Source organism: Sus scrofa, chromosome 18, assembly GCF_000003025.6.
Source record: "Sus scrofa isolate TJ Tabasco breed Duroc chromosome 18, Sscrofa11.1, whole genome shotgun sequence".
Lineage (NCBI taxonomy): Eukaryota > Metazoa > Chordata > Mammalia > Artiodactyla > Suidae > Sus > Sus scrofa.
Window position 1 is genome coordinate 12,193,826 of NC_010460.4, and position 14,024 is coordinate 12,207,849.

At 41.6% G+C, this 14,024-nt stretch overlaps 1 long non-coding RNA gene across 1 annotated transcript in view; it reads right to left on the minus strand.

The window, feature by feature from the left end:
- Window positions 1–9,007, minus strand: part of LOC110257584 — a 43,936-nt gene extending 34,929 nt beyond the window's left edge. The window contains exon 1 of the long non-coding RNA XR_002340405.1: window positions 8,071–9,007. This is a non-coding gene — a long non-coding RNA (uncharacterized LOC110257584). The remainder of the gene's footprint in view (window positions 1–8,070) is intronic.

The window sequence follows — 14,024 nt, forward strand, 5'->3', positions numbered from 1 at the left end:
TCCAGATACCCCCATAGGGTATTTCCGTTTTTGTGTTTAGTCTCATTGCTTGAAATCTCTTTAAAATTTCCTCTATCCCTAACTTTTCATCTCCGTTCTAAAATTATGTTTGGCTAGGCTTCTCGAATTTGTGCTTTTTTTGTTTTGTTTGTTTGTTTTTTTTTTTTGCACTTCCACAGAAGGCAAATTCTTCCTCAGCCCAAACCTAAGGTGTGCAACGAGGACCATGACGTATTCACAGGAATTAAGGCCTTTTCTTTGTCATTGTTGATGGGTATGTAATACAGGCATCCGAGCTGTTTTCAATTATCTGTATGAAAAAAAGAAAATCAATGGCAGCAGTTTGTGGGAGCTCAGTGCACTGCTGGCTTATTGCAGGAAGAGGTTACAGCTGTTCTGTCAATGACACACTCATTCCTCTGACAGAGGCAACCAGGAGTGGGGTTTTCACTCTTTTTAGCAGTAGCCTCTGGTAAAAAGTATACACTTAATCACCCACTGTGAAACAGCCATTTAGGTTGTCAAGAGAAGGGTGATACTGAAGGCATGGAATTTTCTAGTTCTAATCCAAAGCAGCTCATATTTTCCATTTTATTTATCTTTGTCTAAAGAGTAGGGAGTGAACGTTGGCTGAGTGACAAACACGAAACAGCATCCATGTAGTTTGTAACAGAATAAGGAATTAGTTATTTGATTTACTAGGTCCACTCAAGACAAATGCATCTCTCACATTTATTAGTTGTTTTAATTTTTTTTTTTTTTTTTTGTCTTTTTAGAGCTGCACCAAGACATATAGAAGTCCCAGGCTAGGGGCCGAATTGGAGCTATAGCCACCAGCCTGCGCCACAGCCACAGCAATGCAAGAACTGAGCCACATCTGCTACCTACACCAACACCACAGCTCACAGCAATGCCAGATCAGTGACCCATTGAGCAAAGCCAGGCATTGAACCTGTGATCTCACGGATACTAGTCAAATTCCTTTCCACTGAGCCACAATGGGAACTCCTGTTCTGTTGTAACTTTTATTTTCAAAGAGTAAAACATAGATTGTAGGCACCTGGGTGAGGATCTGGCCAAGTGTATTCCATGGTATATGTTGTTTGAACCGGAGATCCCATATTGGTGTCTCTGGCTGATTATTCATTTATGGCCCCAATGAATCCTGCCTCCTGATATTGATGTCCCGTAGAGTCCCCTCTCACATTAACTTTGGGTTTGTCCCTTTTGCTAATGGGACTTTCTCTTGTGTGGTTTGATAGGCACTTGCATATTCAGTCTTATCCCTTTGGTCTGCTCCTTCTGGAAACCCAGCAGCCTTATGACAAATCCCCTATCAGCCACATGGGAGGAACACAGAAAGGGAGAGACACCCAGCTACCCAGCTAAGGCACTGAGACAGACAATTGAAGACAACTGCTCGGACATTCTGGTCCCAGCATGATGCAGAGTAGAAATGGCCTGACAAGCCCTGTCCCATCTGCACAATCAGGAGCAAATAGCTCCCACTGGGTTCCCGGTGGCTTGTAATGGTGTTGCTGAATCCGAGCTCGTACTGCTCACCACACAACAGGCGAAGGGACAAGAGATGAGTTGTTGGGGCAAGAAATATCAACTTTATTTAGAAAGCCAGCAAACTGAGCAGACAGTGGATTCTTCTCGCGAAGAACCATCTTGCCTGTGTGAGGACTCTGACTTCTTGGTACTAAAAGGGGAGGAAGTCAAGTCAAACATTTCCTGGTTCCCTCAGCCTCCGGAGGGGCTGTATGCACTTCTTTCTCCTCGTGGTCATTCACAGGTTGGGCCAGAGCAGGTGGCCAGATCAGGATGTTCTCTGTGAGCTAAACAAAGGTATTTGCACTTACCACTCATTACCTGGGAGGCAGGGTTCCCAGAGATGGGTCATTATGTACAATTCAAGCTAACAGGCACCATCCCTTTAGTGATTAACTTGTGTAGAATTCAAGGATCCTTCTCTATGACAACTCCCACTGTCAATGTCCAATCCACAATCTTGAGGGATAAAGGATGAACACTGACTGCCCTGGCTGCGTCCTGCTGAACAAGGCAACACATATGCCTTAGAATCTTGATTAAGTCCTTTTCATCCACAACTCTTTGAACCTGATGAAACCCGTTAGAACTTTATTGTCTGATTTGTATTCAACTTAGGTTTTAGTTCCCGTTCCCAATATACATACTAAATTCCTATGCTAGTTATGTAGACAAAATTTATGGTTGACCCTTCTCCAGCTAAAATAAAATTACCATCTACTTCAGTTGGTTAGGCAGACCTGTTGGAGGCAAGCTCATGAATAGAGGCTGGCATAGTGTGCAAGTCTGAACACAACTGCCAGCTGCTGGGTCTCCTAGAGCATTTACAGATTCTCCTGCCTGGGCAAACACCTGGAATGGCCAACCAGACAGCATTTTAAAAGGGCTTAATTTAAGCCTGCTTCCAGGAGCCACTGATCTGTAGCAGCCAACTGGTGAGGCTTTGCCCAAGTTAAATTAGGGGCTCTTGACATATTTGAGATGTTCCTTTTTTTTGGTCTTTTTTAGGGCCCCACCCTTGGCAAGTGGAAGTTCCCAGGCCAGGTGTTGAATCGGAGCTGTAGCCGCTGGCCTACACCACAGCCACAGCAATGCCAGATCCAAGCTTCATCTGTGACCTACACCACAGCTCACAGCAACACCAGAGCCTTAACCCACCGAATGAGGCCAGGGATCAACCTGCGTCCTCATGGATACTAGTCAGATTTGTTTCCACTGAGCTACAACGGGAACTCCGAGATGTTCCTTTTTAATGTACAATTCATTTTCTTGGTTTTTCCTGTTGTGTTCTCCAGGATGAGTGTAGCTTCAATGCCTTAATCCAAATCAGGAGAAAAACACCCTAAGAAGGGCTTTAACCACTTCAGAAATATTGTCCAAGTGGATATGCTTCCACCCATCCTGAACGATGTCCACAGACACCAGTAGCTCATCTGAAATTTCTTACAGCTCGAGGTGTTTGAGTCAAGTCTATTTTCCAGTCCTCAGTGGGGCAGTTACCTCAGTAGTGCGTCCCCATCTGGGGAGGTCTGGCAACAGTCTTCCAATCCCGCAATTCTGAGCGACTGGCCGAATGGTCTTTCGTAGGTTAGGCCCCATTATATGCTTCTGAATCCACTGTCCGGTGGCAGCTCTCCCGTAGTGGGTGCTATTATGAATGTGCTACAGCACAGTGTTCCAGAGTACCTCAGGGAGCCAATCACTCACCCTATTTTCAGCCAAGTGTGAGCCAGATGAAACCCCACTCTTTGGCCCTCTCTTTTTCCCTTTCTGAATACACTGGCTGGGATTTTGACAGGTCACTCAGGGGGAGAAGGGACCCTCTTGCCTCAGAGGATACGGTTCCAGATTAGCTGTCTCCAAGTCCCTTTTGCTGGGATTCGTCCTGGCCTCAGAGTACCCAGAGCACACACTTGGGGTCTTACCTTTCCATAGACCTGCGGGGAAAGGGCTGTCTCCTTTCCTGGGGTTTCCAGGAGCACCGTCTGCAAGCTTCAAGCTTATGTTCTGGTGGGACCCTGGGGTCAAGCTGTTCTGGTGACAATCCTCAGGTTGAGGCTATCAGAAAGTTTGGACCCAGCAACCCCAGTCCTGGGCACATATCCAGACAAAACTTCCTTGAAAAAGGCACATGCACCTGCATGTTCATGCAGCACTATTCACAATAGCCAAGACATGGAAAGAACCCCAATGTCCATGACAGAAGATTGGATTAGGAAGATGTGGTATATATACACAATGGAATACTACTCAGCCATAAAAGAAACCAAATAATGCCATTTTCAGCAACATGGATGGAACCAGAGACTCTCATACTGAGTGAAGTAGTCGCAAAGAGAGAGACAGATACCATATGATATCACTTACATCTGGAATCTAACATACAGCACAAATGAACCTTTCCACAGAAAAGAAAATCATGGACTTGGAACACAGATTTGTGGTTGCCGAGGGGAAGGGGGAGAGAGTGGGATGGATGGGGTGCTTGGGGGGATTAATATATGCAGATTATTGCCTTTGGAATGGATTAGCAATGAGATCCTGCCATGTAGCACTGGGAACTATGTCTGGTCACTTATGATGGAGCATGATATTGTGAGAAAAAACAATGTATACATGTATGTGTAACTGGGTCACCATGCTGTCCAGGAGAAAATTGACAGAACACTGTAAACCAGCTATAATGGAAAAAAATAAAATTGTATATAAAAAATAAAAAAGAAAGTTACCATCTCATTCCCCATTGTTGATTTCACCCAGGGCGCCTGTAGGCAATTAGGCAGGTCAGTCCAAGGAGCCCTCGGGCTCCTTTATTCATCAGTGTTCCTCTCTACAGCAGCAGAGGCTCTTACTCTTCTGTGTCTCAGGTTTCAGCCTCTTTCCCAAGGTTCTAGCTCCTTCCCGGAAGCACACTGTTCCTTCCCCAAAGGTGGCTAACCTTTCCAGCCTTCTGGGAACCAGTGGCGCTGCCAAAAAAGTGTCGTTTCATTTGCATCTTTTTTTTTTTTTCCTGTTATTGTTCCCTGTTGACCACTTTAAAAATAACATCTACCAACTGAGAAGGGTTCATTCCAAATGCACCATCAAATTGTTGCAACTTTCTCCTGATAACTGACACTTTGCCCAAATAAAGGTCAAATTTACCATTTTGGCATTTTCAGGGGCCCTGGCATTAGTACAACGTCTGATAAATTTCTTCCAAAAATTCAGAGAGGTATCCATTTGTTGGTTTTTTGTTTTGTTTTGTTTTGTTTTTGGTTTTTTTTTTTTTTTTTTGGCATTTTTCACTGAGTTTCTTGAATTTTATTCAAACTCTTTTGCTTTAGTTCTGCTTTTCAAAGCCCTGCCAAGATGCACTAATAAGCAGTGCCCTAATAAGGTCTGGATCCTCACTGGGATCCAGATTCAGTTCAGCTGTGGGGGCTGCCAAGGGCTTCAGGTATAAAGGGTCTTCCCTATCAAGGAGGGTTGCAATCTTCCCAGTGAACAAGTCTGAGCAACGCAGCTGGCTGGTCTTTTGCATTTAGCCCCCTCTATGTGTAACAGCAATGGAAATTACCCTGCCCTGGGAGTGGCTCCTGGCCAACTTGGCTGCCCTCTTGGGTCTTAGATTATGACACGAGATCAAGTCCCTGCGCCTAGAAACTAACACAGTGTTCTCTAATTGATCCTTAGAAGAGGGCAAGTGCTCAGCCCCAGTGTCAGGAATTGGGGCTGGATAGGAACAGAAGGTAGCGGCATAACCACCAGAGTGGTGAGACAGCTAGCTCAGCCACAAGGCAAGGTTTGAAGCCACATATCCTCAAGTCCATTCTCTTCCCTTTATTGTCCCTGATATAATAGCACAAACTCATTCACATAAAAGGATTTTATCATTCTTCCCCACTTCTTCACAAAATAGAGTTCTCCAAAAGGCACTGTAAAACCGTAATAGCAATTGATCATCTCTAACCATTACAAGGAGACCTTTTTAAACAATATATAATATATAGCACAAGGAACTATATTCAATATCCCGTGATAAATCATAATGGAAAAGAATATATATGTATAACTGAGTCACTTTGCTGCAGAGAAGTTGATAGAGTGTTGTAAATCAACCATACTTCAATAAAATACTAAATATATTAAAAGGCAAAAGAAAAAAAGAATGCCTTCATGCTTTGGCATCCACGAACCAGGATTACAATGCCACTGAAGAGAAACTTGGTTGCTGTTGTGACATATGACAATTTAAGATAACGGCTAAAATGATGGCGTATCACTTGCAAGGAAATACCAGAATTTTAGGAGTTCCATCCAATTTTCAGAATGTGTATATTAATAACATTTACCCATATGATAGAACCTCAGAAGTTTTATCACCACTTATTTGACAATGCTTCCCACTTCATTAGCACACCAAATAAGCCCATTCATTTAATAATCCTCTCCTGAGATGGAGAGCAAACATAATTTGAGGCATTCTGGGGACCCTTTGGGAAAACTCAAATTTAGCTAGAGGTCAAATGTACTTCATTTAGAATTTGATCTTTAGGCAGTTTGTCAAAAAATATCAAAAAAGTTCTAACCAGTGATAAAAGATCTCAAAGCCAAATAGCTATCACTTAAACAAAGACGCTCAGTTATCAAAATAAAACGTTGTCCTCTTCGAGAACCAAATTCAGGTTTTATACCACTTTACCTTTAAAAATAATTTTCTTAAATTCAGTCTTATTCTAGCCAGTCTGGACCATGCACAAAACTTTTCAGTGTTCCTCCTCCACAAACGTTCCAGGATTTCTGTATCCCTATTAATCTGTGCTTCCACTTTCTCTAGGACAAAAGCATCCTTTCCCTTTAAAAAAAGGCATTTTTATCCCCCACACCTTTTTCGCTGAACACATATCCTACATTTTTACATATCAAAATATTTCCCTTATAATTTTTAACATTAAAACCTTAATTGCTAAAGAAAACCAGGGAGCAAGTAGTTGTAAACTGTCATACCAGCATCTCGTGATTGAGAAACATGCTTTGGTCTTTCTCTAAGAAAGGAGGTAAACTTACACCTGCCCAGCAATTAATATTCTAATATTTTATCCTATTTGAAATGACCCAGATAGTCAGTAGATTCTTTTCATTTAACTTAGTTTAGTTTCTAGTTACAAAAAGCTGGAGAGACTAATTTAGATAGACGTTCCTCAAACATCAACATTCCTATAGTTTGCCTAAAATTCTTACTTTTTTTTTTTTTTTACTTAAAAGCTTTGTCATATTGTTAATTTTCTTGCTGACAAGTTTTGTAACAGGAATAATGAGATTTTTGAGTTCTAGTAAACTCAGGTACAGTAAAAGTATCATACTTAATGCTGATGACTCTAAAGACATGTCTGTCCATCAAACCAACCAGCTTAAATTAACTTTAGTGCCAGATATTAATTCAATACTGCCTATTTCCTGTACCATTTAGACCCGTAATTCATTCTGGCCCATTTTTTATAATTGAGTATTTATAGAAGTGCTTAATTTCCTTTAAATCAATAACGTAGAGCTCTTTCACACACTAATTTTGGCAATGCCACACATCAATAACACACATACAAACACAGGGAACTTGTAGTTCCCATTTCAAAATTTCAGCCATGAATCGGTACAACAATAAAACCTGTAGGTTACAAAGAGCTTGGGTTTCCAATTGGGTTTTTTGGTAGATGAGAGATAAAGGTCACCTGTCTAGATAACTAAACTCCTTTTACTAATATTGATGAAAAAGACTTCTAATTCCATGTGTACCTTCTGGTGATTTTAGGAACCAAGCAGAACATTTTTCTTCCTGGGAATGTCCCCCTTTGGGGCAAGAACAAGACAGGTTTGAGTTTTGTTTTTTTCCTGTTCCTGTCCTCCACTCAACATCAGTAAAAGTTTTAAACATCACAAAACTGACTTGGTTGTCAATGGAGAAATAATGCCAAGGAAAGCGAAATGAATAACCCAAAGGACAAGCGGAAAATCCTCAACAAACTCCTCAGACAAAAGTTTGGTCTTGGGGCTTCACATATTATAAACCAACAACACAGGAGACCATACATGACGTCATTAACACAGCAAAGGTGGCAGAACCTGGGGCTCAGGGTCCCAAGATAACCACACCGAAGCCCCTAGTGGAGATCCTAACGGGTACAGTGGCCACACATTTTCCTAATCAAGTATCTTCCTCTCACCTCTGGGTTCATACCTATCATCAGATCACTTATCCCAAACACACCTCGGAGAACTTTTCTGAGACAGTGTTGAAATACTTTCCATTTTGAAAGACAGAAATTCAAAACAGACAAAACACGACCTGCACGCACAAACGCTAGCATCCAAAGAAACAAACTGGTTCACAAATCAAGTAAAAGCCCAACTACTCTTTGCTCTTTCCGAGAGGGTGTCACACTCAAACGCAAAACAAATTGGCTTATTCCAGAGAAAAAGACCCCAACAGGAGAAGAGAGAGTCCCCGTCTGTACACACCCAGAGGGAGCCACTTACCCTTCTGCACGGAGTCCGCCGGCTCCCAAATGTTGATGCCTTGCTCCAAATGCCAAGCGCTGGGGCAACCAGTGCTGCAGTGGGGAATTTTGAAGAGAAGATCCTCAGGACAAGTGGTCCCGGCAGCTGCTAGGAGCTTCCCCGAAAATTCCCCAACCGGGCCTGGCGGACCACGAGGAGAGTAACAAACCTCCTGGCTGGCTGCACCAATTTTTTTTTTTTTTTTTAATCAAGTCTATGCTGTGCTGCTCGCCACACAACAGTCCAGGAAATCCAGAGGTGAGTTGTTGGGGCAAGAAATAGTGACTTTATTCAGAAAGCCAGCAAACCACGCACATGTAGAACACTTCCCCCAACAAACCATCTTGCCCGAGGGCGGGGGTCAGGCTTCTTTTATACTGAAAGGGGCGGGCGTAACGTCAAACATTTCCTGTTTCCGGCAGTCATTCACAGGTGGGCCTGGTTAGGCTGTTTCCTACGAGATAAACAAAGGTATTTGAACTTAATGCTCATTACTTGAGAGGCAGCGTTCCCAGAAGTGGGCCATCCCTTTAGTGATTAGGTTGTAATAGAGTACAAACCTTCTCTGTTACAACACAGCATAGATAATTGAATCAGAATCTTGCTCTCTGAAAAAAGGCAACCCAGCTGTCTACACCATTTGTGAACGGGGACAGGAGGGGCTGTTACATGGTTTTTGGCCTATTTAATAATGAATTTGTGGTACTAGAGTGACCCTAACTACTACACTATAGAATCATGGAATTATGGAGTTGGAGCATCCTCGCAAAAGCTCATTTTCAGACTCTCCGTTTTGAAAATTAAAAAGAAAAATGGATTCCAGAAAGATGAAGCTGGGGAGAGGATCCGAGTTCTGTGATTCTTCCAGGATCTGTACCATGTTGACTCCAGTGATCTTCAACACTGCCATGGAATTGGACCCCTGTTAACACCACCGGGAACATAGTAAATGCTATGTTCATGTGAATTAATTTGTTTTCATCACCACATTTTTCCCACTAATGTTATTCTAGAGCCTCCAGCTCTATGTCCTCTGATATAGTATCATCTATGTCATTTCATCTATATCCACATCAGAGCACATAGTATATGCTGATATTCAAGTCTTTGAGAAGAAAAGGGTGAGGTGAAGGAATTGTATAAAGTTAGATGGCTCTAAAGTGAGAGTAGGAAGTTCCCACTGTGGCTCAGTGGAAACAAACCTGACTAGTATCCATGAGGATGCAGGTTCGACCCCTGGCTTTGCTCAGTGGGTTGGGGATCTGGCATTGCCGTGAGCTGCGATATAGGTTGCAGACACGGCTCAGATCCCATGTTGCTGTGGCTGTGGTGTAGACTGGCAGCTACAGCCCAATTTGACCCCTAGCCTGGAAACTTCCATATGCCTCAGGTGTGGCTTAAAAAGCAAAAACCAACCAACAAACCAACCAACCAAACAACAACAATAAAAACCCCAGCTAGGTGCAAGTAACTATGTTTGGTCTTCCCAGAAAAGATCATATAATTACAATTTGTTCATCATATTGGAGGGGGGGCAATCTATGCATGTCATGAAATAGTTGTAGCAGATGTGTTTGTTGGCTACACCGTAGCTTTCTTCAACCTGCATTTCCTTTGTCTCCCTTTCACATAGAGGCTGAAAATAAATCCTATCTTCAACTTAATCCTCCTTCTACATCAATCACTAAGAACATGTAAGGGGTCTTCTGCCTTTGGAAGGATTTATTCCTTCCCCATAAGAAAGAGATGCTCAAGGGGAAACCCTCATTCCAGCTCCACCCGATACAGACATCTCGTAGACATAATTGCAGGACAGCAGTATGGCAGAAACACCAAGCTGAATGGAAATATTTGACACATTGAATCAATGCCAGCAACCACCTAGTTCCAAAAGTCTTGTTCCATGAGATATTGCTACTCAGGTTTTCTGTTATTTGAAGCTAAGAGCATTCCTAATTATCCTTAAAAATGGAGGCTGCACTTTAGGATAGTAACCTATCTACTTATCTGAATTCCATCATGATTTTTCTCCAGCAATTTACAGTTTCAAAAAATGAACAATCATAATAATTCATTTCCCACAGATCAAAATGTTATAGGATGTGGCAAAAATGTAATGAAAAATTGAGGCAGATGATGACTAAAAAAGACCAGAGTATATTCTGGGTCAGGCTTGGCTCAGACCTCAGCTTGACCCCCTCTAGCTGTGTGATCTCATCCAAAATGTAGGATAATGAGTCATTTACCTCATAGAGTGGTTGTGAGAATTACAAGTGATATTTGTAAATTGCTTACCCTAGTGCCTGGAAGATGAAGATGATTATAGCCTGTTATTATTATACACTCCTGAATTAATCTGCAAAATAAATGTTCAATTTTAGAGTCATCTTCTTGATCTCAACGTGCAATTTTCAAGTTTTTCAGGAAAATTTTATTCTGTACTTCTCAGTCTACTCATTTTTCCTTTTTGACAAAATTCTCATTGGTACCAGTTTTCTTCCTCAGTAGTTATTCCAGTCCTTTCAAGAGTATGCATAAACCAACCGTGGTACTCCTCTCATCAACCTCTCCCTCACTCACCTAACTGGGATGAAGCCAAAATCAGTGTCCCGCAAGCAGGGAAGGGAACAGCATGGGAATGTCAAGTTAACTGGAGACAAGTACCCAGCCCAATACATGTAAAATCAGTGCTGGTGAAATTTCACCTGGCTGGGGTAGGGAATAGAGCTGAGCTTAAGGTAGCTCTGATGCTCTCATGCATACATACAGAAAGCCAAAAAGAAAAGAATGACAAAGCAAAAAAGAAGACTCACAAAGAGGTACACAACAAAAAGCAAACAGAATTTAAGACACTGAAATTGTAAGCCTTTGGTAATAGCAAAATTCTGCTTGCAAGTTTATTAATGCGTCATTAGAATAATTGCTTAAGTGGGTAAGAGAAGGGCATGGGGGGGGGATGAGCTGGGAAACAAGACTTAGGTAAGCTTCTGATTTTGTCAAGCAGCAGATAACCAGAGTTTTATCTAAACACCGAGGTGATTTCCCTTTTCTCCGGCCACTCTCATGTGGGGAACCGCCGAGATATAGTTACCCCCAAGTTGGGGAGAAATGAAAGAATTAGTCTTTAGCTAAGTTTCTTTTTACCCTACACATAGAAACATCAAGAAGATAAATTAAATACCCCTTTTAAAAGGGCAAACTCTAGCTTGAAAAGATTTTTATTAAAGGGTTGAGAGCCTCTTACAAAAATTGATTTAGGGAGGCATTATAAATGGACTAATTAAAGCAAGTGGCCCATAGTTTTGGATCTTTCTTGAAAAACACATAAAAAGTGAATTTAAAATTGTCGGTTTACGCCATGGTATAATATGTCTTTTAAATTTTGCTTAAATGATACACTCTCTACTTGAACTCAACATTTCTAAAGGTGGTCTCATCTCTAGTAGCCCAATCCTGTTCCTTATCTCAAAGGCTGTCATCATCATCTACAAAGGGGGAAAACTAGGAATTTTTTAGAATCATTTTTTTCCTTTCGCCAGTCCCAGCCAGTCATCCACTGCTCCTTGACAATGATTTTTTTTCTTGACTCTCTTTCTATCAACATTGCTGGTTTACTTATTCGAAGCATGTGATTTCTCAGCTAGATTATCTCAATTGGTGTCCATGTTTCAGCTTCACTCTTTCTATTTTACATGCTCAACGCAGCCCAAGTAAGATCTTTAAAGTAGGAATCTGATGTATTATACTTTGTGGCCTAATAACACATACCAAGAAATTCCTATAACGATAAAGTCTAACTTCCTCAAAAATGTTGGCAAAGTTATCCACAAATCTGACCCATGTTCATCTCTTCAAATCCATCCCCTAAAAACTCTTTGTAAGCATAGTTTGTGATGAAAAAAAGAGGCAAATCTATAATATGTGGTCAATCACATTGTTTCAGTTTTAATGACTCTTTCACATGAACACAGAAATAGAAAGGGAAGTATATGTATCCATATGTTAGCTTCTTCCTTCAACCCAGCATTTGATTTTCTTGTCTAGCTTTCCACTGAAATTTCCACTCGTGTCAATCAAAAATGTCAATCCATGAAATATATAGCAGTTAGTCAGCAAAGTACCGAATACTAGGAATTTAACTTCTTGAATTAAGTGTTACTTACTATCCATTTACAGTTTGAAAGAATGCAAAATCTGAAAATTATGATAAGAATTTGAAATGACAATGGGTTGTGGCTGCATGTGGTATTCACAATTCTGTTAACTTTCAATATACTAGACTCTCACTTTGCATCCTGGATATGTATCATGTGCAACCTAATTCGTGGCAAGTAAGCTTTTTCCTAACCCGTCTAAATAAAAAGGAACACATTTCAAGTTGTGCATGTTCTGTTCTCAAGAGAAGACCTTAAGGCACGGGAATGGGGATGGACGCCTGGGGGCAAGTGCTCAGAAGGCAGCTGATTGGGGCCTCAATTCCCACTAAATAATTCAGAATCTCTAATGGAAATCGGATCCACTGTTTCCCCGGTGGAGGAGCAACCCTTCTTGGTTACCCAATATTCAGCCAGCTACTCAAGAGCTTTTTGAGAACAATAATAAGGTAAAAGGTAAAAAATATTTTAATGGTGTACATGTTCTCCCGGGTGCTTTCTTGGCATGAAGGTCCCAACTTCCTGACAGCTGCTGCCATGGTGAAGAGACAGGGGGAGTGAGAGAAAGAAATCAATATTTAAATCTGAAACAGCCAGAAAATTCCATGAGGGGTGCCAGTATTAACTGGTTTGTGTATGTGTTTGGCCTTTCAAAAGCCCCTGGTCTTAAGAAGAGAGGAGACATTTTTAAGTAAACAACTCATTAGGAATCACACAGCAAGGTCCAGTTAGCTCCCGACAAACGCATTTCATCCAAGGAAGAATATTCATGTGAGACCTTTGTCTAGAAATTTCAATCATAGAATGAACTGTTGCCTAAAGTACTGTGCCCCCTTTTTCTCTCTCTCTCTCTCAACAGGAAGAGAATATTGGTTTCTCAGTTTTGGCCACCAGCCCCACCCCTTCTCACTGTAGGCATTGAGATGAATGAGTGTGTGTCTCTAAAAGCACTAAGCAATCTTCAAGAGCGTACCGCTTAATAAATAAAAAAAAAAAAAGCTTTATTATTATTGGGTAGAAATGTTAGAGAGAAAGTTGGAGCTCTTATCAAAGGCTGTTGGTGCCCCGACATTTGCTGTCAGCTCTGAAAAGGTGGCTGTGAAACTCATTGTATCCAATCCTGGTTGGCTTTGGGCCCAGCATACAGTGGGATTTCTGGCCAATGGCCCCGTACAGTGGGACGGCTGGCGCCTGGCCCAGGGATTAGAGAGCTTTCATTTCTTTGTCTCATTGATATTAGTCACAGAATCTCCTTTTCATGCACAACCCAAACCCGTGCGGGGGGCAGGGTGGGGGGGAGAGAGAGCAGAAGCAGAAATTGCTGTGAACTCTGAGCTCTTGTGCTCCTGGAGTAAGAAGGACGTTTCCAGCTCAGTTATCCACCACCTGCACCTATTTCGTTATGCACATTTAGCAGGAAATGGGTAGTTTGGTATATCCTTGAAAGAAAAATTGCCTTAGAGATGTAAGATACTGCAAGTTAGCCTTGAACAAACAAGGTATTCTGTATCTTCAGGCTTCTTTTGCTTTCTCACTCTCCTTCTCTTTCTCTCCAGTGAACTCATGACTATTCTGAAATTTCATCTCAAGGAGCAATTTTGGTCAATGTAATTTGCGGGCAAATTTCCTTTCATTTCTAGATGTGTGTTTATGTGTGTGTGTACCCTTTGCCAAAAGGCTACACACAATATATCATTTGTGGACAGATCACCTTTGATTCCTTCCTTGCATGTGTGTACATGATTGTGTATCTTGTGTAGGTAGGTGATAGATGCTTTG